The sequence below is a fragment of the Rattus norvegicus genome, chromosome 2, assembly GCF_021556685.1.
Source record: "Rattus norvegicus strain SHRSP/BbbUtx chromosome 2, alternate assembly SHRSP_T2T, whole genome shotgun sequence".
In the NCBI taxonomy this organism is placed as follows: domain Eukaryota; kingdom Metazoa; phylum Chordata; class Mammalia; order Rodentia; family Muridae; genus Rattus; species Rattus norvegicus.
The window spans coordinates 1,265,060-1,286,689 of NC_141535.1; the positions used below are offsets into that span (position 1 = coordinate 1,265,060).

The window sequence follows — 21,630 nt, forward strand, 5'->3', positions numbered from 1 at the left end:
GAAAAGGACATCCTCTGCTTCATATGCAGATGGAGCCATAGGCTCATACTTGTGTATTCTTGGGATGGTTGTTTAGTCCATGGAAGATCGAGGGCAGGGGTTTGGTTGGTTGATATTGTTCTTATGGGGTGGCAAACCCCTTCAACTACTTCAGTTCTTTCTGTAACTCCTCTTTTTGGAACCTTGTTCTCAGCTCAATGGTTGACTGCAAGCATTCTCTCTCCCTTCTTCCTTCCCTCTCTTCTTCCCTCCCTCCCCACGCTGCTCTATGTTTGTATGTTTGTGTGTTTGTGTGATTCTGTGTATGTGTGTGTGTCTGTCTGTGTGTCTGTCTGTATGTCTTTCTAAGTGAATGTCACTTTTCTTTTCTTAGATAAAGTGATGAGATAAGAGTCTTACCCAAGCTATGCAAATACGTCCTTTAGGCTGAGGCCAGAGCATTTTTTCCCTCTGTTCTACTATTTATAGACCTAATACTAGGAGCTTCTAGCCTCCATGTAATCCAACCTTCCAATCTGACTGATTCAATATGGTTTCTCTTGGCATCTTCATGAGTTGTTCTACTTGGACTCACATTAACCTGGACAATGTGTTACAATCTTCTGGATCCTTTTAATTCTCCAGCTTTTTCTCTTCTCCCCAGTGAATAGTTTGTTCTCTTAGAACCTGAATCTGTAAAATCATGTAAAATCATGTCCAGAAAACATATGCCATGCAGTGAGCCGTATTGGATTTGGGCCTAGCCGCTTTGTGACTGCTTAGCTCAAGGTGGCTACTTGATTCTGGGCTGCATGGCCACAGAGGTTTAACCTTGAAATGACTGCCATACAGACTTGAGATTGTTGAACTAAGAGCCTCTCCCAGGAAGACCCTGGGAGCAATGACAGGATGTTTCAGCCTGAGCAAAACACCGGATGTCCCTGAGCGGATTCCTAAGAAGGGTTCGACCTTTTCAAAGAACAGGTCCCCGGAAGACTGTTGCCTCTTTGTTATAGGAGGATATCTTGCAGTGTAGTGATTCACCTTATATCCTTGGGCATTTCCCAAACTCCCCCACCCTAAGCTTCAGTTCCTGCTTCTATTCCTGCCTCAGAGCTTTAAATGCTGTACATTTCTCTCAATAAACGAGACCTTGACAACAGAACTTTTGCTTGGTCTCCTTCTTCTCTTCACCCCCATTTTGGCCCACAGGTAGAAAGCCTTTTCGGGACCCTGAATAACTGGGTCCCCGCTGGCGGGGACAAGTGGGGCCTGAACAGGGACCCCAAAGCAAGACCGACTACAGGACGACGGAGATAAGAGCTGCAGTGGGAATTGAGGACTCTTCAGGCCGTATAGCTCGTGCGTCCGCTGGAGAGGGAGGTAAGGACCAGTCGAATAATTGTTGTCTAATTGCCATGGGGAAGGTATGGATTTAGGAGGCTTGTTTCATAGGAGAGATCAAGCGCTCACTCAGGGAGAGAAGATTAAGAGTTAAGAAAAAGGATTTAATCAAGTTTTTTTGTTTTATTGATGAAAGGTGTCTCTGGTTAATTTTAAGTGAATTTTTTTTCTCTTTGTGTGAGAAACTTGTCCTTGGTTTATTATTGAAGGAGCAGAAATTAATTCCTATAGTTGGAATAAGGTTGGAAAGTGTTTAAATGTCTTATTGTAAGAAAAAGGATCCTAGGCGGTTCCGAGTCAGGAGGTAGTGTCTGTGTCTTTGTGTCTTTGTGTTTTGTGCTGGCTAAACTCTGGGTCTGTATTTGCTCCCGAGTTCTGGAGTTCTGGTTTTGCAGCTGCTCCCATCTCAGGCTGAGAGGGAGGATCGTGTCTCAGGAGAGACGCAAATGTGAGCGGTAGATGTGCCAGGGACTCACTGATTGCGCTGTCCTGGGAGACGTCCCAGGAGGTAAGAAGGGACCCCAGGGACGCCTGGGAGATTCCTATCTGGGTGCCGGTGAGGATTCAGCCATTCTCATAGATTGGAGAAAAGACCCGCCTTTCCGGCTGTCTGTATTTCCAGAGTGGTCTTTGTCTGTGTGTCTTAGGTCTTTGTTTTGTGTTTCTTGTGACTTTGACAATGGGAAGATTCTGGTTGGGAAGGAGGAGTAATGTGGAATCTGCTCCTGTTCATCTGTCTTTGCTGAGCTCATGGAAGCTCCCATCTTAATCAGCTCAGTTTTGTGGCAATCTTGTGGCGGCCGCTTGTTTTTTGTTTTGTGCACACTTTTGTTTTTTTTGTCTGTTAATGTTTTGGTTGTCTTTCTATGTGACTAAATGCTTTTGCTCTCTTCAGCAGACCTCTATTTTCTGGACTCTCTTCTTGTTTTCTCACCATCCCACTTGGGATGCTTGTTAGTGGCTGTTACAGGAAATCTATAATGCTCACTTGAGTGTGCTCGAGAAACTAGAATTTCAGGTTTGCCCTGGGTTCCTTTGGGATAGGCTTGATTTCCATTGCAAATGATGTAACATTGCCTATGTTACTACTCCTAACACTTCTTGGGACTGTGCCTCTGGGATCACAAACTGTATAAGTTTAGAAGTTCTAAAAGGCAGTCATGACCTTTGTGTGTAGGTTCAGATAGTGTCCAGATTGGAATCCTGATTCTAAAGACTTAGTAAGACACAAAAGAGAGTTGAGAATTACTTAGGGCTATCTTAAGGCGGAGTCCAGCTAGGTGCTGCAAGGGCATCTGCTGTTGCCCTGCAACACAAGGCTTATGGAGATAAAGCTTCAATTGTGTTAATACAGAATTGTAGGCTAGAGTCTTGAAAGTATTTAAAAAAAAAAAAAAAAGAGAGAAACCTGGTAAAACATATGTTATTCCAAACAGCAATTAAATTGGCTATTGCAAAATACTGATATTTGGCCTATCACATATACAAATTTTTCAGGCAAAGTTGGTAATTTTACTCCTTGCATGCTTTTGTATTTCCTATAAATTTGTGCATGCAACCCATAGGAAATGAGCTTACTCTATTTATAGGTGGTTCATCTAATGAAAAGGCTACATGTATGATTGGATCACTTGTTTATTCTCTTGAGTTTCTCCTGCTTCAGCACAGATTATTAAATTACATGCTGTAGCCACTGTTTTTAAAATTAAAAAAAAAATCAAGCTTTTAATTCATATACTGATAGCCAATGTATGGCATATGGTTTACAGTTGATTAAAACGTTTCCCTTTTTAGATACTACTAGCCCTCAAATTTTACAATTACTTAATGCTACATTAGAGGAAGGTTTTCTACTTGAAATCAGTGAGTGATGATTTCAGTGTGAATGTCTGACAACTCACTGTCCTTTCAGTGCTCTGGCTCAGACAACTAAACAAAACCATAGACCCAGCTCTTTGAAAATGGTAATGGAGTTGATAACACACCCTCTTGAAAAGAGGAAGACTCCATTTGCTTACTTTCAATTCCCAGCCTCGCCCTGCCAGCTCAGGGATTTCTAGTACGACTGAATCTGGACAATATTTACAGGATTTGGCATTTCTAATTAATGCTTATGTTTAGGTAAATAAAGCTGGTGAGGGGCTGGAGTGATGGCTTAGTGGTTAAGAGCACTAAGTACTGTTCCATTATAGGCCATTTAAGAACTCAAACTGGATTGCCTAGACCCCTTAGCAAGGTGTCCCGCGCTACGTCTCACCAGCAGGAACGACGCGGCACACACAGAATCCTACTGAAGAAAAGCTTTAATGCGTCTTGAGAGGGAGAGCATAAGCTTACAATGCAGAGACGCCGAGTGAGGAATAACCGTCCCTTATATAGGAAACTATCCTCGCCTAGGACGTGTCACTCTCTGACTGGTCGCTGCCAATTATGCCAGATGACGTACCAAAACGTACGTGTCCCTTTGAGTAGGGAAGTTACCAGGCGCCTGCGTATTGCCCTTTTTACTAGGCGCGTTTTGCCGGATGCCAGTACCATCTTGTAATGGAGTTTGTGAGGACAGCTCCTCACATATGTGAGGACAGCTCCTCGGACAGCTCCTCACATCTCCCCCTTTTCTGTTTTTTTAAGCAAACAGGACACCCAGATATAGGAGGGTGAAGACAGAGGTCATATCCTCATACAAAGTTGGTGAACCTGTACAAGAGAGATACCCTTAGGCTGTTGTTGGGACCCAGGGCACTCCCGACCCGTCGCACTGCCATTTTTCTAGGGAGGGAAAACTGGGGCAGAAACCCTCATGTAATATGACATGCCTTCCAGGGAGCGTATTTGGTAGAATTTCCCTGTGCAATGCTAAGCTCGTCACCCCTCATGGGCTGCTCAAGCCGGACACTCTAATCCTGTGCAATGAACCGAGGTTCTAGGAGTGCAAGAGCTGTCCAGCCGGCGACCTGTTGCTTGAGCATGGTCAACCAGATATCGGCTGACGCTCCTTGTTCAAGGGCTACAAGCGCCTGGGCGATCACTACTTTGTCCTTTCTTGTTTGAGATCTCAATTTGCAAAGCAACCAGAGGAGTAACACTAATCCACAGCAGAGGATCACTCCAAAAAGTCCCACTCCCACCCATTCCTTGAAATAAGAGACTGCTGAGGTGATCCAGGACGACAATCCCTCCGTCAAAGACAGGTCCAGTCGGGTAGAATTTACTTGAATGATGGTCGCTCTCAGCTCTCGAAGTGTCTGTTCAAACTCTGAGGTCCAATTCTGTAACAGATGCCGTGAAAGACTCTTAGACAGATTAGCAGCTCGGGTAAATTTGTCATATTATATGGAGGTGACACAAAGGCCTGGGAGTTTTTGCTCACAGCCAAGCTGGGCCAGTTGCCATAGAATGTCTAATTGCTCTCGGACCAGATCTATACGTTGGTTGACAAGCATAAGGCCTCCCTATATCTGAGTATTGGCTGAGGCCTGTCTGTCCCGAGCCACAGAGATGGTGGCTGATAAATCATTGATAGTTTGGGTTGTCTGTACTGAATTTGACAAGGCCAATGCCGAGGCAGTAACCGAGGCAGCGACTGCTGTCGTAGCAATAATGCCAGCAATAATTGCAGAAGTACCAAAATCTCTTTTTCCTCTAAATAATGCCATGGTCCCCGGGGCATCAACAGGGATTGGGATAAAGCAAGGCATGCGGGTAACTACTGCGATATTTTATATGAGTAGCTGTCCAGACAGAGGCAGCAGGTTTGATGTTCCCCATCCAGGAAAATGACAACCGTCCCTTTTCACCCTTTCCTCCAAGTAGCATCGCCATGGGCATAAGATCAGTGCAGCTACCATTAACGCAATGTAAGGCCACCACCATAGAGAACTGTGGTGTTAGCCACAATGTCCTCCTCACCAGTTCCCCATGTGGCCTCCCTTAACCAAGCAGAAGATTGATTATATAACATAATGCAAGGGAGATCAAAAGATGTTTTGTTGAATATGCCAAAACAAAGGCTGCCCTTAAGGGGAATAGTCCTATTTTCTTTTAGTCGTTCAACCTGTGGATCCTTAGGTAAATAGGCCAACCCTAAATCCCTGTTAGTGGTACATCACCGGCATCGGGAGTGGAAAAGTTGACATTATTCCCCATTGTAGCTCGTCTTGCACTGTTGCTGGCATCCATGGAAGAAGAGTGAGGAGGTGCAGGAGTCCCAGTCCCTTCTTGATCACTTGCTGTGATGCTCTGAGTAAGTCGTCCTGGGATCCATATGGGATTTTCATTGTCCTGTGGAAAAACACAGACAGCTCCCCTGGATCTTATTAAAACAGGATCTGGGCCTTTCCATTCATTTGTTAATACATCCTTCCATTTGACTAATTCTTTTGTCCTCTTGGGCTCTGAGCAATGTCGCTCAGCCGCTGTTTGTCCAGCTTCATCAAGATTTAAAAAATTTAAGGTAAAAAGGGCCAGAGCATCTCTGCTCCCAGACCCGGTGGGAGAGAGACCCGGCCGCCTGGTCGGGTGGGCACTCCTGGGGCTGCAGGGCGGAGGAGACCACCGGCACTGCTCACCCCTGCCCACATCCCTGGCCCAGGAGGAAACTGTGTGGGGCCTCTGGGCTCCCGTGGAGGGGGGGCCCAGGAGCGGCAGGACACCTGCCTGGGACACCGCCGGAGCCTGGGGGGGGGCAGGCCGGATGGACAGTTCTCTGCACCCGGATCCCGTGGGAGGGAGAGCTGGACCTTCGGAGGGGCGGACGGGCCTGGGAAACCAGAGGAGACTGCTCCCTGCACACACATCTCGGACGCCAGAGGAAAAAGCCAAAGACCATCTGGAACCCTGGTGCACAGAAGCTCCTGGAAGGGGCGGCACAGGTCTTCCTGGTTGCTGCCGCTGCAGAGAGCCCCTGGGCAGCACCCCACGAGCGAAACTGAGTCTCGGGACCACAGGTAAGACCAAATTTTCTGCCGCAAGAAAGCTGCCTGGTGAGCTTGGGACACACGGAAGCAGAATTTCTCTAGGACCGGGCACGTTCTGTGTTTACCGGAAGTCCCACACCCACGGATCCCGGCCCACAGCAGCTCTCTGCTCCCAGACTCGGTGAGAGAGAGACCCAACCGCCTGGTCAGGTGGGCACTCCTGAGGCTGCAGAGCGGAAGGGACCACCAACACTGCTCACCCCTGCCCACTTCCCTGGCCCAAGAGGAAACTGTATAAGGCCTCTGGGCTCCCGTGGGGGAGGGCCCAGGAGTGGCAGGACACCTGCCTGGGACACCGCCGGAACCTGAAGGAAACAGACCGGATGGACAGTTCTCTGCACCCGAATCCCGTGGGAGGGAGAGCTGGACCTTCGGAGAGGCAGGCAAGCCTGGGAAACCGGAGGAGACTGCTCCCTGCGTGCACATCTCGGACGCCAGAGGAAGGGGCCAGAGACCATCTGGGGCCCTGGTGCACTGAGGCTCCCGGAGGGGGCGGCGCGGGTCTTCCTGGTTGCTGCCGCTGCAGGGAGCCCCTGGGCAGCACCCCGCGAGCGAACTTGAGCCTCGGGACCACAGGTAAGACCAAATTTTCTGCTGCAAGAAAGCTGCCTGGTGAACTCGGGACACAGGCCCGCGGGAGCAGCTGAGGACCTGTAGAGAGGAGGGACTGCACGCCCGAGGGCAGAGCGCTCTGTCCCCATAACTGACTGAAGGAGAGGAAGGCAGGTCTGCGGCACTCCTGACGCACAGGCTTGTAGGGCAGTCTAGCCACTGTCAGAAATGGCAGAACAAAGTAACACTGGAGATAGTCTGATGGCGAGAGGCAAGCGCAGGAGCCCAGGCAGCGGAAACCAGGACTGCATGCCATCGTCGGGGCCCAATTCTCCCACCAAAACAAACATGGAGTGTCCAGGCACGCCAGAGAAGCAAGATCTGGTTTCGGGATCATGTTTGATCATGATGCTGGAGGACTTCAGGAAAGACATGAACACACTTAGGGAAACACAGGAAAACATTAATAAACAGGTAGAGGCCTACAGAGAGGAATCGCAAGAATCCCTGAAAGAATTCCGGGAGGACACAATCAAACAGTTGAAGGAATTAAAAATGGAAGTGGAGGCAGTCAAGGAAGAACACATGGAAACAACCCTGGATATAGAAAACCAAAAGAAGAGACAAGGAGCTGTGGATACAAGCTTCACCAACAGAATACAGGAGATGGAGGAGAGAATCTCAGGAGCAGAAGATTCCATAGAAATCATTGACTCAACTGTCAAAGATAATGTAAAGCGGAAAAAGCTACTGGTCCAAAACATACAGGAAATCCAGGACTCAATGAGAAGATCAAACCTAAGGATAATAGGTATAGAGGAGAGTGAAGACTCCCAGCTCAAAGGACCAGTAAATGTCTTCAACAAAATCATGGAAGAGGACTTCCCTGGCCTAGAAAAAGAGATGCCCATGGACATGCAAGAGGCCTACAGAGCTCCAGGTGGATTGGACCAGAAAAGAAACACCTCCCGTAACATAATTGTCGGAACACCAAACGCGAAAAATAAAGGGAGAGCGTTGAAAGCAGTAAGGGAAAAAGGTCAAGTAACATGTAGAGGGAGACCTATCAGAATCACACCAGACTTCTCGCCGGAGACTATGAAGGCCAGAGGATCCTGGACTGATGTCATGCAGACCCTAGGAGAGCACAGATGCCAGCCCAGGTTACTGTATCCAGCGGGACTCTCGGTTAACATTGATGGAGAGACCAAGATATTCCATGACAGAACCAGATTTGCACAATGTCTTTCTACAGATCCAGCACTACAAAGAATAATAGATGGTGAAGCCCAACATGAGGAGGCAAGCTATACCCTAGAAGAGGCAAGAAACTAATCGTCTTGGCAACAAAACAAAGAGAATGAAAGCACACAAACATAACCTCACATCCAAATATGAATATAAAGGGAGACAGTGATCACTATTCCTTGGTATCTCTCAATATCAATGGCCTCAACTCCCCAATAAAAAGACATGGATTGACAAACTGGATGCGCAACGAGGACCCTGCATTCTGCTGCCTACAGGAAGCACACCTCAGAGACAAGGGCGGACACTGCCTCGGAGTGAAGGGCTGGAAAACAACTTTCCAAGCGGATGGTCAGAGGAAGCAAGCTGGAGTAGCCATTCTAATATCAAATAAAATAAATTTCCAACTAAAGGTCATCGAAGAAGATGGGGAAGGACACTTCATGTTCATCAAGGGAGGAATCCACCAAGATGAACTCTCAATCCTGGGTGTCTATGCCCCAAATACAAGGGCACCTACATACGTAGAAGAAACCTTGCTGAGGCTCAAAACACACATTGCACCTCACACAATAATAGTGGGAGATTTCAACGCCCCACTCTCATCAATGGACAGATCATGGAAACAGGAATTAAACAGTGATGTCGACAGACTAAGAGAGGTCATGAGCCAAATGGACTTAACGGATATTTGTAGAACATTCTATCCTGAGACAAAGGGATGTACCTTCTTCTCGGCTCCTCATGGTACTTTCTCCAAAATTGACCATATAATTGGTCAAAGGGCGGGCCTCAACAGGTACAGAAAGATAGAAATAATCCCATGCGTGCTATCGGACCACCATGGCCTGAAGCTGGTCTTCAATGACAATGAGGGAGGAATGCCCACATATACGTGGAGGTTGGACAATGCTCTACTCAGTGATAACCTGGTCAAGGAAGAAATAAAGAGAGAAATTAAAAACTTTTTAGAATTTAATGAGGATGAAGATACAACATACTCAAACTTATGGGACGCAATGAGGGCTGTGCTAGGAGGAGAACTCATGGCGCTGAGTGCCTGCGGAAAGAAACAGGAGGGAGCTTGTGTCAGCAGCTTGACAGCACACCTAAAAGCTCTAGAACAAAGAGAAGCAAGTACACCCAGGAGGAGTAGAAGGCAGGAAATAATCAAACTCAGGGCTGAAGTCAACCAAGTGGAGACGGAAAGGACCATGGAAAGAATCAACAGAACCAAGGGTTGGTTCTTTGAGAAAATCAACAAGATGGATGGACCCTTGGCCAGACTAGCGAGAGGACACAGATAGTGCGTCCAAATTGGCAGGATCGGAAATGAGGAGGGAGACATGGCTGCAGATTCGGAGGAGGTTCAGGGGATCATCGGATCTTGCTATGGAAGCCTGTGTTCAACAAAGTTTCGGGGTCTTCAGGAAATGGACAATTTCCTGGACAGATGCTGGGTATCGGAGTTAAATCAGGAACAGATGGACCAGTTGAACAGCCCCATGACTCCTAGGGAAATGGAGGCAGTCATTGGAGGTCTCCCAGCCAAGGAGAGCCCGGGTCCAGACGTGATTAGTGCAGAATTCTGTCAGGCCTTCATAGAAGACCTCATACCAATATTATCCAAACTATTCCACAAAATTGAAACAGATGGAGCCCTACCGAATTCCTTCTACGAAGCCACAATTACTCTTATACCTAAACCACACAAAGACACAGCAAAGAGGGAGAACTTCGGACCGGTTTCCCTTATGAATATCGACGCAAAAATACTCAATAAAATTCTGGCAGACCGAATTCAGGAGCACATCAAGACAATCATCCACCATGATCGGGTGGGCTTCGTCCCAGGCATGCAGGGATGGTTTGGTATATGGAAGGCCATCAACGTGATCCATTGTATGGACAAACTGAGAGGACAGAACCACATGATCATTTCATTGGATGCTGGGAAAGCATTTGGCAAGGTTCGGCACCACTTCATGATAGAGGTCCTGGAAAGAATTGGAATTCAAGGCCCATACCTAAACATGGTAGAGGCCATATACAGCAAAACAGTTGCTAACATTAAACTAAATGGAGAGAGACTTGAAGCAATCCTACTAGAATCGGGGACTGGACAGGGCTGCCCACTCTCTCCCTACTTATTCAATATAGTTCTTGAAGTTCTGGCCAGAGCAATCAGACAACAAAAGGAGATCAAAGGGATACAGATCGGAAAAGAAGAGGTCAAAATATCACTATTTGCAGATGACATGATAGTATATTTAAGTGATCCCAAAAGTTCCACCAGAGAACTACTAAAGCTGATAAACAACTTCAGCAAAGTGGCTGGGTATAAAATTAACTCAAATAAATCAGTTGCCTTCCTCTATACAAAAGAGAAACAAGGCGAGAAAGAAATTAGGGAAACGACACTCTTCATAATAGACCCAAATAATATAAAGTACCTCGGTGTGACTTTAACCAAGCAAGTAAAAGATCTGTACAATAAGAACTTCAAGACACTGAGGAAAGAAATTGAAGAAGACCTCAGAAGATGGAAAGATCTCCCATGCTCATGGATTGGCAGGATTAATATAGTAAAAATGGCCATTTTACCAAAAGCAATCTACAGATTCAATGCAATCCCCATCAAAATACCAATCCAATTCTTCAAAGAGTTAGACAGAACAATTTGCAAATTCATCTGGAATAACAAAAAACCCAGGATAGCTAAAGCTATACTCAACAATAAAAGGACTTCAGGGGGAATCACTATCCCTGAACTCAAGCAGTATTACAGAGCAATAGTGATAAAAACTGCATGGTATTGGTACAGAGACAGACAGATAGACCAATGGAATAGAAATGAAGACCCAGAAATGAACCCACACACCTATGGTCACTTGATTTTTGACAAAGGAGCCAAAACCATCCAATGGAAAAAAGATAGCATTTTCAGCAAATGGTGCTGGTTCAACTGGAGGGCAACATGTAGAAGAATGCAGATAGATCCATGCTTATCACCCTGTACAAAGCTTAAGTCCAAGTGGATCAAGGACCTCCACATCAAACGAGACACTCTCAAACTAATAGAAGAAAAACTAGGGACACATCTGGAACACATGGGCACTAGAAAAAATTTCCTGAACAAAACACCATAGGCCTATGCTCTAAGATCAAGAATCGACAAATGGGATCTCATAAAACTGCAAAGCTTCTGTAAGGCAAAGGACACTGTGGTTAGGACAAAACGGCAACCAACAGATTGGGAAAAGATCTTTACCAATTCTACAACAGATAGAGGCCTTATATCCAAAATATACAAAGAACTCAAGAAGTTAGACCGCAGGGAAACAAATAACCCTATTAAAAAATGGGGTTCAGAGCTAAACAAAGAATTCACAGCTGAGGAATGCCGAATGGCTGAGAAACACCTAAAGAAATGTTCAACATCTTTAGTCATAAGGGAAATGCAAATCAAAACAACCCTGAGATTTCATCTCACACCAGTGAGAATGGCTAAGATCAAAAACTCAGGTGACAGCAGATGCTGGCGAGGATGTGGAGAAAGAGGAACACTCCTCCATTGTTGGTGGGATTGCAGACTGGTACATCCATTCTGGAAATCAGTCTGGAGGATCCTCAGAAAATTGAACATTGAACTGCCTGAGGATCCAGCTATACCTCTCTTGGGCATATACCCAAAAGATGCCTCAACATATAAAAGAGACACGTGCTCCACTATGTTCATCGCAGCCTTATTTATAATAGCCAGAAAATGGAAAGAACCCAGATGCCCTTCAACAGAGGAATGGATACAGAAAATGTGGTACATCTACACAATGGAATATTACTCAGCCATCAAAAACAACGAGTTTATGAAATTCGTAGGCAAATGGTTGGAACTGGAAAATATCATCCTGAGTGAGCTAACCCAATCACAGAAAGACATACATGGTATGCACTCATTGATAAGTGGCTATTAGCCCAAATGCTTGAATTACCCTAGATCCCTAGAACAAATGAAACTCAAGACGGATGATCAAAATGTGAATGCTTCACTCCTTCTTTAAATGAGGAAAAAGAATACCCTTGGCAGGGAAGGGAGAGGCAAAGATTAAAACAGAGACTTAAGCAACACCCATTCAGAGCCTGCCCCACATGTGGCCCATACATATACAGCCACCCAATTAGACAAGATGGATGAAGCAAAGAAGTGCAGACCGACAGGAGCCGGATATAGATCGCTCCTGAGAGACACAGCCAGAATACAGCAAATACAGAGGCGAATGCCAGCAGCAAACCACTGAACTGAGAATAGGTCCCCTATTGAAGGAATCAGAGAAAGAACTGGAAGATCTTGAAGGGGCTCGAGACCCCAAAAGTACAACAATGCCAAGCAACCAGAGCTTCCAGGGACTAAGCCACTACCTAAAGACTATACATGGACTGACCCTGGACTCTGACCCCATAGGTAGCAATGAATATCCTAGTAAGAGCACTAGTGGAAGGGGAAGCCCTGGGTCCTGCTAAGACTGAACCCCCAGTGAACTAGACTGGTGGGGGGAGGGCGGCAATGGGGGGAGGGTTGGGAGGGGAACACCCATAAGGAAGGGGAGGGGGGAGGGGGATGTTTGCCCGGAAACCGGGAAAGGGAATAACACTCGAAATGTATATAAGAAATACTCAAGTTAATAAAAAAATATAAATAAAATAAAATAACATTTCTGTTTATGAAAAAAAAAAAGGGCCAGAGCAGTGGCCACTCGGGGTGTTGGGGGAAGTTCTATCATAATTCCCCCTCTTTGTTTTATTAAATATGATTTGAGCGTCCGATGAGCACGCTCTATGATTCCCTGTCCTTGAGGGTTGTAGGGCAGGCCCGTCAGGTGGGTAACCTGCAGCTGAGCACAAAACTGACGGGATTTTTGAGATGTGTAGGCAGGGCCATTGTCAGTTTTTACACATTTTGGCTTTCCCCAAGCACTCCATGCTTCAAGGCAGTGCTGAATGACATGTGTTGTTTTTTCTCCTGTAAGTGGGGTGGCATGTAGAATGCCAGAACATGTGTCTATAGATACATGCACATACTGTAATTTTCCAAAAATAGAATTATGAGTAACATCCATTTGCCAGATTTGCAATGGCTGTATTCCTCTCGGGTTGACGCTGATGTGAGGAACGGGGAGAAACTGGCAGCACTGTTGGCATTGGGTGACTATATCACGTGCCAGGCAGATTATAGGCCTTACATAGGAACAGTTAGTCAAAAAAATCTCATTCTTTATATATCCAAAACAATAATACTGGAGACAATAATTTGGTATAAAAGTCAATTTATAAATACAAGTGCTCAGTGTCCTCAATTTAATCCTCAAGGACCTATCTTAATAAATAATATTTTAACAATATTTTAATAAATAAAAAGGGGAGTTATCCCTGTATGCTAAAATATGCTCCTTTTATTTCAATTTTAAAATTTGGATGCCAAGGAACACTCTGAGTTTATGGCACCCTACAACTAGGCACACTTCTGCCTAGGTGAAATAGAAAGATCCACATATTGGCATGATCCTGTTCAGATATCTTATATGGGGAAGAGGGAATCTTTGTGTTTTTTCTACAGGATGCTACAGGAGTGTGCCAGCTGCCTGAGTGGCTGGTGAGACTTGCTGATCCTGGGAGCATGAAGATTCAGCTCTCCTGGTTCGGGTCCCTGGAGTCATTCCTGTGTCCTTGGAGGAATATGGAGGATTCCCACTCATCTTTTGTCATCACAGAAATTCTGGCGTTGCTGCAGTCATTGTGTCCCGTCCCACCGCGGCCTGAGCTCCGACCCTCTGTGCACTGCTGCTTGCTGGAAGCTGCTGTGGACTGGGGAACTCTGCCCTGGTTTTGCAGATCTCAGACATGGTCCCATTGTCTGCTGGTTGTTCCAGAGATCCTGAACTGTCCTGGGAAAGACCTTGGCACTTTCGCTGCTATTGTAGCAGCCATTACTGCTGCAGCCATTGTGTCTGCAGTGTCTGGAGTTACCTGCCCCCAAATCTATTGTTAGGCAAGCACAGTGGTCCCCGGAAGACTGTTGCCTCTTTGTTATAGGAGGATATCTTGCAGTGTAGTGATTCACCTTATATCCCTGGGCATTTCCCAAACTCCCCCACCCTAAGCTTCAGTTCCTGCTTCTATTCCTGCCTCAGAGCTTTAAATGCTGTACATTTCTCTCAATAAACGAGACCTTGACAACAGAACTTTTGCTTGGTCTCCTTCTTCTCTTCACCCCCATTTTGGCCCACAGGTAGAAAGCCTCTTCGGGACCCTGAATAACTGGGTCCCCGCTGGCAGGGACAATGCCACACAGCACAACTTCTCTTTCTTGCTCTACTTCTCTCTGTCTTTTTTTGTCTATTTTTGTCTCTCTTTCTCTACTCCTGTGTATTCTCTTATTCCTAAGCTGTTCTCATGTGAATTGGGCATATTTTATCTGTGATACATTCTGTCATTTTTTTCTTTGAATTACTACTTTATCTAGCCCTCAATTATATGACATTTACAAACATGGCTACTTCCTTATATAAACTAACCTTACAATGTACAATCATTTTGCTAATATTTATCTACCTGGACCTATTGGATGTAAAGAATTAACCTTTCAGGATGCCTATATTTATGGCAGAATCTTTCTGACATTTCATATATGATGTCCTGTGTCTCAAAGATGAGGGTATTAGAATAAAATTATTCTACACATTTTCTAGGAGGTTGAAAGATTCAACTTACATCTTATTTTATGATCCCATTAGCAGCCATCAGTCCAAAACACAAAATCACTAAAACAAATCCTAGTTGCATAAGGTAGGGTGGGAAGATATCCCAGTGATTAAGCAGGCAGGAAATGTTAGAGAGACGTGGGAAGAAGATTGTTTATTGGTCTACATTTATGGCTTGCTCAGCCTGTGTTTTTATAGAAGCTAGAACAATAAACCCAGGAGTGGGACAACCTACAGTGAGCTGGGCCCTCCAAGAAAATTATTGATCAAGAAAGTGCCCACAGGCTTTTCGTTGGACAATCTTATGAAGAGTTTTTTCTCAGTTAAGATTTCTTCTTCCAAGTTATCTCTAGTTTTATATCACGTTGATAAAAAACCTTCTTATATAGTTTGTAGGTGAGAGTTTGTGGGTGGATATCTCTAAACTTATGTATTGAAGTGATATCATTAAAAATTTTACAATAGAATGGCTAATAATAACCTGTGTGCGTCTTTCTTTAATCCCGCAGGCTTTCACCCGATTCTCGGGACCATGTCGGTGCAGGCATTGGGCACCGACAGTGTATGTCAGTGAAATTATGTGTGTATATGTGTTTCTGCATGCCCACAGATATTATATGTTTCATAATATGGTATTAAAGAGGACAATGTCTTAATCTGAAGAAATGCTTTAGATTGTAGCACACACCAGCAAGAAACATTCCTTTTTTGGCATGGGGTAGCAATTGGTCTTGCAACAATAAATTGTGAAATATACTAGGAAGAGTGAAATAGCTCAGTACGTAAAGATATTTGCTGCCAAGGCAGTTAACCTTGATTTGGTCCTTGGGACATACACAATGGAAGGAGGAAATGAATGCCATAAATTGTACTCTGTCATCCACATGTGTGCAATCACATGCAGAACCAAGCAAATACTCACCTAAAAGAATCAGAAAATTAGAATTCTATAAATATAGGACTTAAAAATATGCATAAATTAAAGTAAGGAAATAGGTTGACATGAGATATGGTAAGAATTCTGTAAAGCTGATACATACCCAGACTTAGAGAAAGTATCCCATATATATGTGTCTTCTGTTTCACCCCTTTCTGAAGCAAGAAAAAATTACATACATGGAATTTCTGCTTAGTATTACAGAGCAACAGAACATAATATTGAGAATTAAAAGAAGAATATGTATATAGTTCATAGGAAGGCAACTTGGTCTTGCAGAGATAAGCTAAACAACTACTGGATACTATAAGTTCAGACTCATGAACATGTATTACTCAGATTGATGAATCAAAAAACTTAAATATGGGGCATGTAGATTCCAGAGACTTTTCCACAGTGGTATTGTGTAACCAGGGTGACCAGAAAGTAGCACTTGTATTTGTATCACTTAGATTTATAGGGACCTTTCCTTGCATGGTGGAGGAATAGGCATCTACACTGAAATGTACTATATGTAACTAGAGAAATAAAACAAAAGGTTCTCCTTTATAACCAAATCAGGAATACGACTAGGAGATTCCAGGTTTCTTAGTCACATCGTGAAATAGAATCAAGTGACCTTGTTCCAATATTCTTCATTCTTTCTGAGATATGAGGTAGAGGATGAAAGAAAATACCCCAACAACCTGGGTTTAGGGTAATATGTTAGTTAAAAATGTCAAGTGTATACCGAATACCTTCTACAAAGCCACAATTACTCTTATACCTAAACCACACAAAGACACAACAAAAAAGAGAACTTCAGACTAATTTCCCTTATGAATATCGACGCAAAAATACTCAACAAAATTCTGGCAAACCGAATCCAAGAGCACATCAAAACAATCATCCACGATGACCAAGTAGGCTTCATCCCAGGCATGCAGGGATGGTTTAATATACGGAAAACTATAAACGTGATCCATTACAAAAACAAACTGAAAGAACAAAACCACATGATCATTTCATTAGACGCTGAGAAATCATTTGACAAAATTCAACACCCCTTCATGATAAAAGTCCTGGAAAGAATAGGAATTCAAGGCCCATACCTAAACATAGTAAAAGCCATATACAGCAAACCCGTTGCTAACATTAAACTAAATGGAGAGAAACTTGAAGCAATCCAACTAAAATCAGGGACTAGACAAGGCTGCCCACTCTCTCCCTACTTATTCAATATAGTTCTTGAAGTTCTAGCCAGAGCAATCAGAGAACAAAAGGAGATCAAGTGGATACAGATCGGAAAAGAAGAAGTCAAAATATCACTATTTGCAGATGATATGATAGTATATTTAAGTGATCCCAAAAGTTCCACCAGAGAACTACTAAAGCTGATAAACAACTTCAGCAAAGTGGCTGGGTATAAAATTAACTCAAATAAATCAGTTGCCTTCCTCTATACAAAAGAGAAACAAGCTGAGAAAGAAATTAGGGAAACGACACCATTCATAATAGACCCAAATAATATAAAGTACCTCGGTGTGATTTTAAGCAATTAAAGATCTGTACAATAAGAACTTCAAGACACTGAAGAAGGAAATTGAAGAAGACCTCAGAAGATGGAAAGATCTCCCATGCTCATGGATTGGCAGGATTAATATAGTAAAAATGGCCATTTTACCAAAAGCAATCTACAGATTCAATGCAATCCCCATCAAAATACCAATCCAATTCTTCAAAGAGTTAGACAGAACAATTTGCAAATTCATCTGGAATAACAAAAAACCCAGGATAGCTAAAGCTATCCTCAACAATAAAAGGACTTCAGGGGGAATCACTATCCCTGAACTCAAGCAGTATTACAGAGCAATAGTGATAAAAACTGCATGGTATTGGTACAGAGACAGACAGATAGACCAATGGAATAGAATTGAAGACCCAGAAATGAACCCACACACCTATGGTCACTTGATTTTTGACAAAGGAGCCAAAACCATCCAATGGAAAAAAGATAGCATTTTCAGCAAATGGTGCTGGTTCAACTGGAGGGCAACATGTAGAAGAATGCAGATAGATCCATGCTTATCACCCTGTACAAAGCTTAAGTCCAAGTGGATCAAGGACCTCCACATCAAACGAGACACACTCAAACTAATAGAAGAAAAACTAGGGAAACATCTGGAACACATGGGCACTGGAAAAAATTTCCTGAACAAAACACCAATGGCCTATGCTCTAAGATCAAGAATCGACAAATGGGATCTCATAAAACTGCAAAGCTTTTGTAAGGCAAAGGACACTGTGGTTAGGACAAAATGGCAACCAACAGATTGGGAAAAGATCTTTACCAATCCTACAACAGATAGAGGCCTCATATCCAAAATATACAAAGAACTCAAGAAGTTAGACCGCAGGGAAACAAATAACCCTATTAAAAATGGGGTTCAGAGCTAAACAAAGAATTCACAGCTGAGGAATGCCGAATGGCTGAGAAACACCTAAAGAAATGTTCAACATCTTTAGTCATAAGGGAAATGCAAATCAAAACAACCCTGAGATTTCATCTCACACCAGTGAGAATGGCTAAGATCAAAAACTCAGGTGACAGCAGATGCTGGCGAGGATGTGGAGAAAGAGGAACACTCCTCTATTGTTGGTGGGATTGCAGACTGGTACAACCATTCTGGAAATCAGTCTGGAGGATCCTCAGAAAATTGGACATTGAACTGCCTGAGGATCCAGCTATACCTCTCTTGGGCATATACCCAAAAGATGCCCCAACATATAAAAAAGACACGTGCTCCACTATGTTCATTGCAGCCTTATTTATAATAGCCAGAAGCTTTAAAGGACCCAGATGCCCTTCAACAGAGGAATGGATACAGAAAATGTGGTACATCTACACAATGGAATATTACTCAGCTATCAAAAACAACGAGTTTATGAAATTCGTAGGCACATGGTTGGAACTGGAAAACATCATCCTGAGTGAGCTAACCCAATCACAGAAAGACATACATGGTATGCACTCATTGATAAGTGGCTATTAGCCCAAATGCGTGAATTAACCTAGATGCCTAGAACAAATGAAACTCAAGACGGATGATCAAAATGTGAATGCTTCACTCCTTCTTTAAAAGGGGAACAAGAATACCCTTGCCAGGGAAGAAAGAGGCAAAGATTAAAACAGAGACTGAAGGAACACCCATTCAGAGCCTGCCCCACATGTGGCCCATACATATACAGCCACCCAATTAGACAAGATGGATGAAGCAAAGAAGTGCAGACCAACAGGAATAGGATGTAGATCGCTCCTGAGAGAGACAGCCAGAATACAGCAAGTACAGAGGCGAATGCCAGCAGCACACCACTGAACTGAGAATAGGACCCCCTTTGAAGGAATCAGAGAAAGAACTGGAAGAGCTTGAAGGGGCTCGAGACCCCATATGTACAACAATGCCAAGCAACCAGAGCTTCCAGGGACTAAGCCACTACCTAAAGACTATACATGGACTGACCCTGGACTCTGACCTCATAGGTAGCAATGAATATCCACTTACCAAGTGTGTTTTCCTGTGATTGAGTAACATCACTCAGGATGATATTTTCTAGTTCATTCCATTTCCCTATGAATTACATGAAGTCATTGTTTTTGATAGCTGAGTAGTACTCCACTGTGTAGATGTACCAGTTTTTTGAACCCATTCCTCTGTTGAAGGGCATATCGGTTCATTCCAGCTTCTGATTATTATAAATAAGGCAGATATGAACATAGTGGAGCATGTGTCATTGCTGTATGTTGCAGCATCTTTTGGGTATATGCCCAAGAGAGGTATAGCTGGGTTCTCAGGTAGTGCAATCTCCAATTTTCTGAGGAAACTCCAGACTGATTTCCAAAGTGGTTGTACCAGTTTGCAATCCCACCAACAATGGAAGAGTGTTCCTCTTTCTCCACATCCTCCCCAGCATCTGCTGTCAACTGAGTTTTTTATTTTAGCTTTTCTGAATGGTGTGAGGTAAAATTTCAGGGTTGTTTTGATTTGCATTTCCCTGATGACTAAGGATGTTGAACATTTCTTTAGCTGTTTTTTTGGCCATTCGATAATCCTCAGCTGAGAATGATTTGTTTAGCTCTGTACCCCATTTTTAATAGGGTTATTTCACTCTCTGGGTTCTAACTTCTTGAGTTCTTTGTATGTTTTAGATATTAGCCCTGTATCTGATGTAGGATTGGTAAAGATCTTTTCCCAATCTGTTGGTTGCTATTTCATCCTATTGACAGTGTCTTTTCCTTCACAAAAGCTTTGCAGCTTTCCCATTTGTCGATTCTTGATATTAGAGCATGAGCCACTGGCGTTTTGTTCAGGAAATTTTGCCCAGTGCCCATGTGTTCGAGACACTTCCTCATTTTTTTCTTCTCTTAGTGTGGGTCTATCTGGTTTGATGTGGAGGGCCTTGATCCACTTGGACTTAAGCTTTGTACATGGTAATAAGAATGATCAATTTGCATTCTTCTACATGCTGACCTCCAATTGTACAAACACCATTTGTTGAAAATGTTATCTTTCTGCCATTGGATGGTTTTAGCTCCTTTGTCAAAGATCAAGTGACTATAGGTGTGTGGGTTTATTTCTGGGTCTTCAATTCTATTCCACTGATCTATCTGTCTGTCTCTGTACCAATCCCATACAGTTTTTATGACGATTCCTCGGTAATACTGCTTGAAGTCAGGGATGGTGATTCTCACAGAAGATCTTTTAATATTGAGTATAGTTTTCACTATCCTGGGTTTTGCAAATTGCTCTTTTTATCTCTTTAAAGAATTGAGTAGGGATATTGATGGAGATTGTATTGAATCTATAGATTGCTTTTGGCAAAATGGCCATCTTTACTATATTAATCCTGCCAATCCATGAGCATTGAAGACCTTTCCATCTTCTCAGTTCTTCCTCAATTTTTTTCTTAAGAGACTGAAGTTCTTGTCATGCAGATCTTTCGTTTGCTTGGTTAAAGTCACACCAAGATATTTTATATTACGTGGGAATATTGTGAAGGGTGTCATTTCCTTAATTTTTTTCTCAGCCTGTTTATCCTTTGAGTACTGAATTGTTTGAGTTAATTTTATACCCCGGCACTTTGCTGAAGTTGTTTATCAGGTTAAGTAGTTCTCTGATGGAACTTTTGGGGTCACTTAACTATACTATTATATCATCTGCAAATAGTGATAATTTGATTCCTTCCTTTCAAATTTGTATCCCTTTGACCTCTTTTCACTGTCTGATTGCTCTGGCTATGACTTCGACTATTAGATTGAATAAGTAGGGAGAGAGTGGGCAGTCTTGTTTAGTTCCTGATTTTAGTTGGGTTGCTTCAATTTTCTCTCCATTTAGTTTGAACTTAGCTACTGGTTTGCTGTATATTGCTTTTACTATGCACAGATATGGGCCTTGAAATTCTGATTTTTCCAGGACTTTTATCATGAAGGGGTGTTGAACTTTGTCAAATGCTTTTTCAGCATCTAATCAAATGACCATGTCATTCTTATCTTTGGGTTAGTTTATATAGTGGATTACATTGATGGATTTTCCTATATTAAACAATCCTTGCATCCCTGGAATGAAGCCTACTTGATTATGATGGATGATCATTTCGATGTGTTCTTGGATTCCGTTTGTAAGACATTTGTGAGTATTTTTGCATCAATAATCATAAGGGAAATTGGTCTGAACTTCTTTTTCTTGGTTGGGTCTTTGTGTGGTTTCAGAATAAGATTAATTGTATAATCTTATTATTC

At 43.3% G+C, this 21,630-nt stretch overlaps 1 pseudogene; it reads left to right on the forward strand.

Annotated features, from left to right (window-relative positions):
- LOC148006609 (uncharacterized) overlaps window positions 1-21,630 on the forward strand; it is a 2,902,548-nt pseudogene that overhangs the window by 1,215,784 nt on the left and 1,665,134 nt on the right.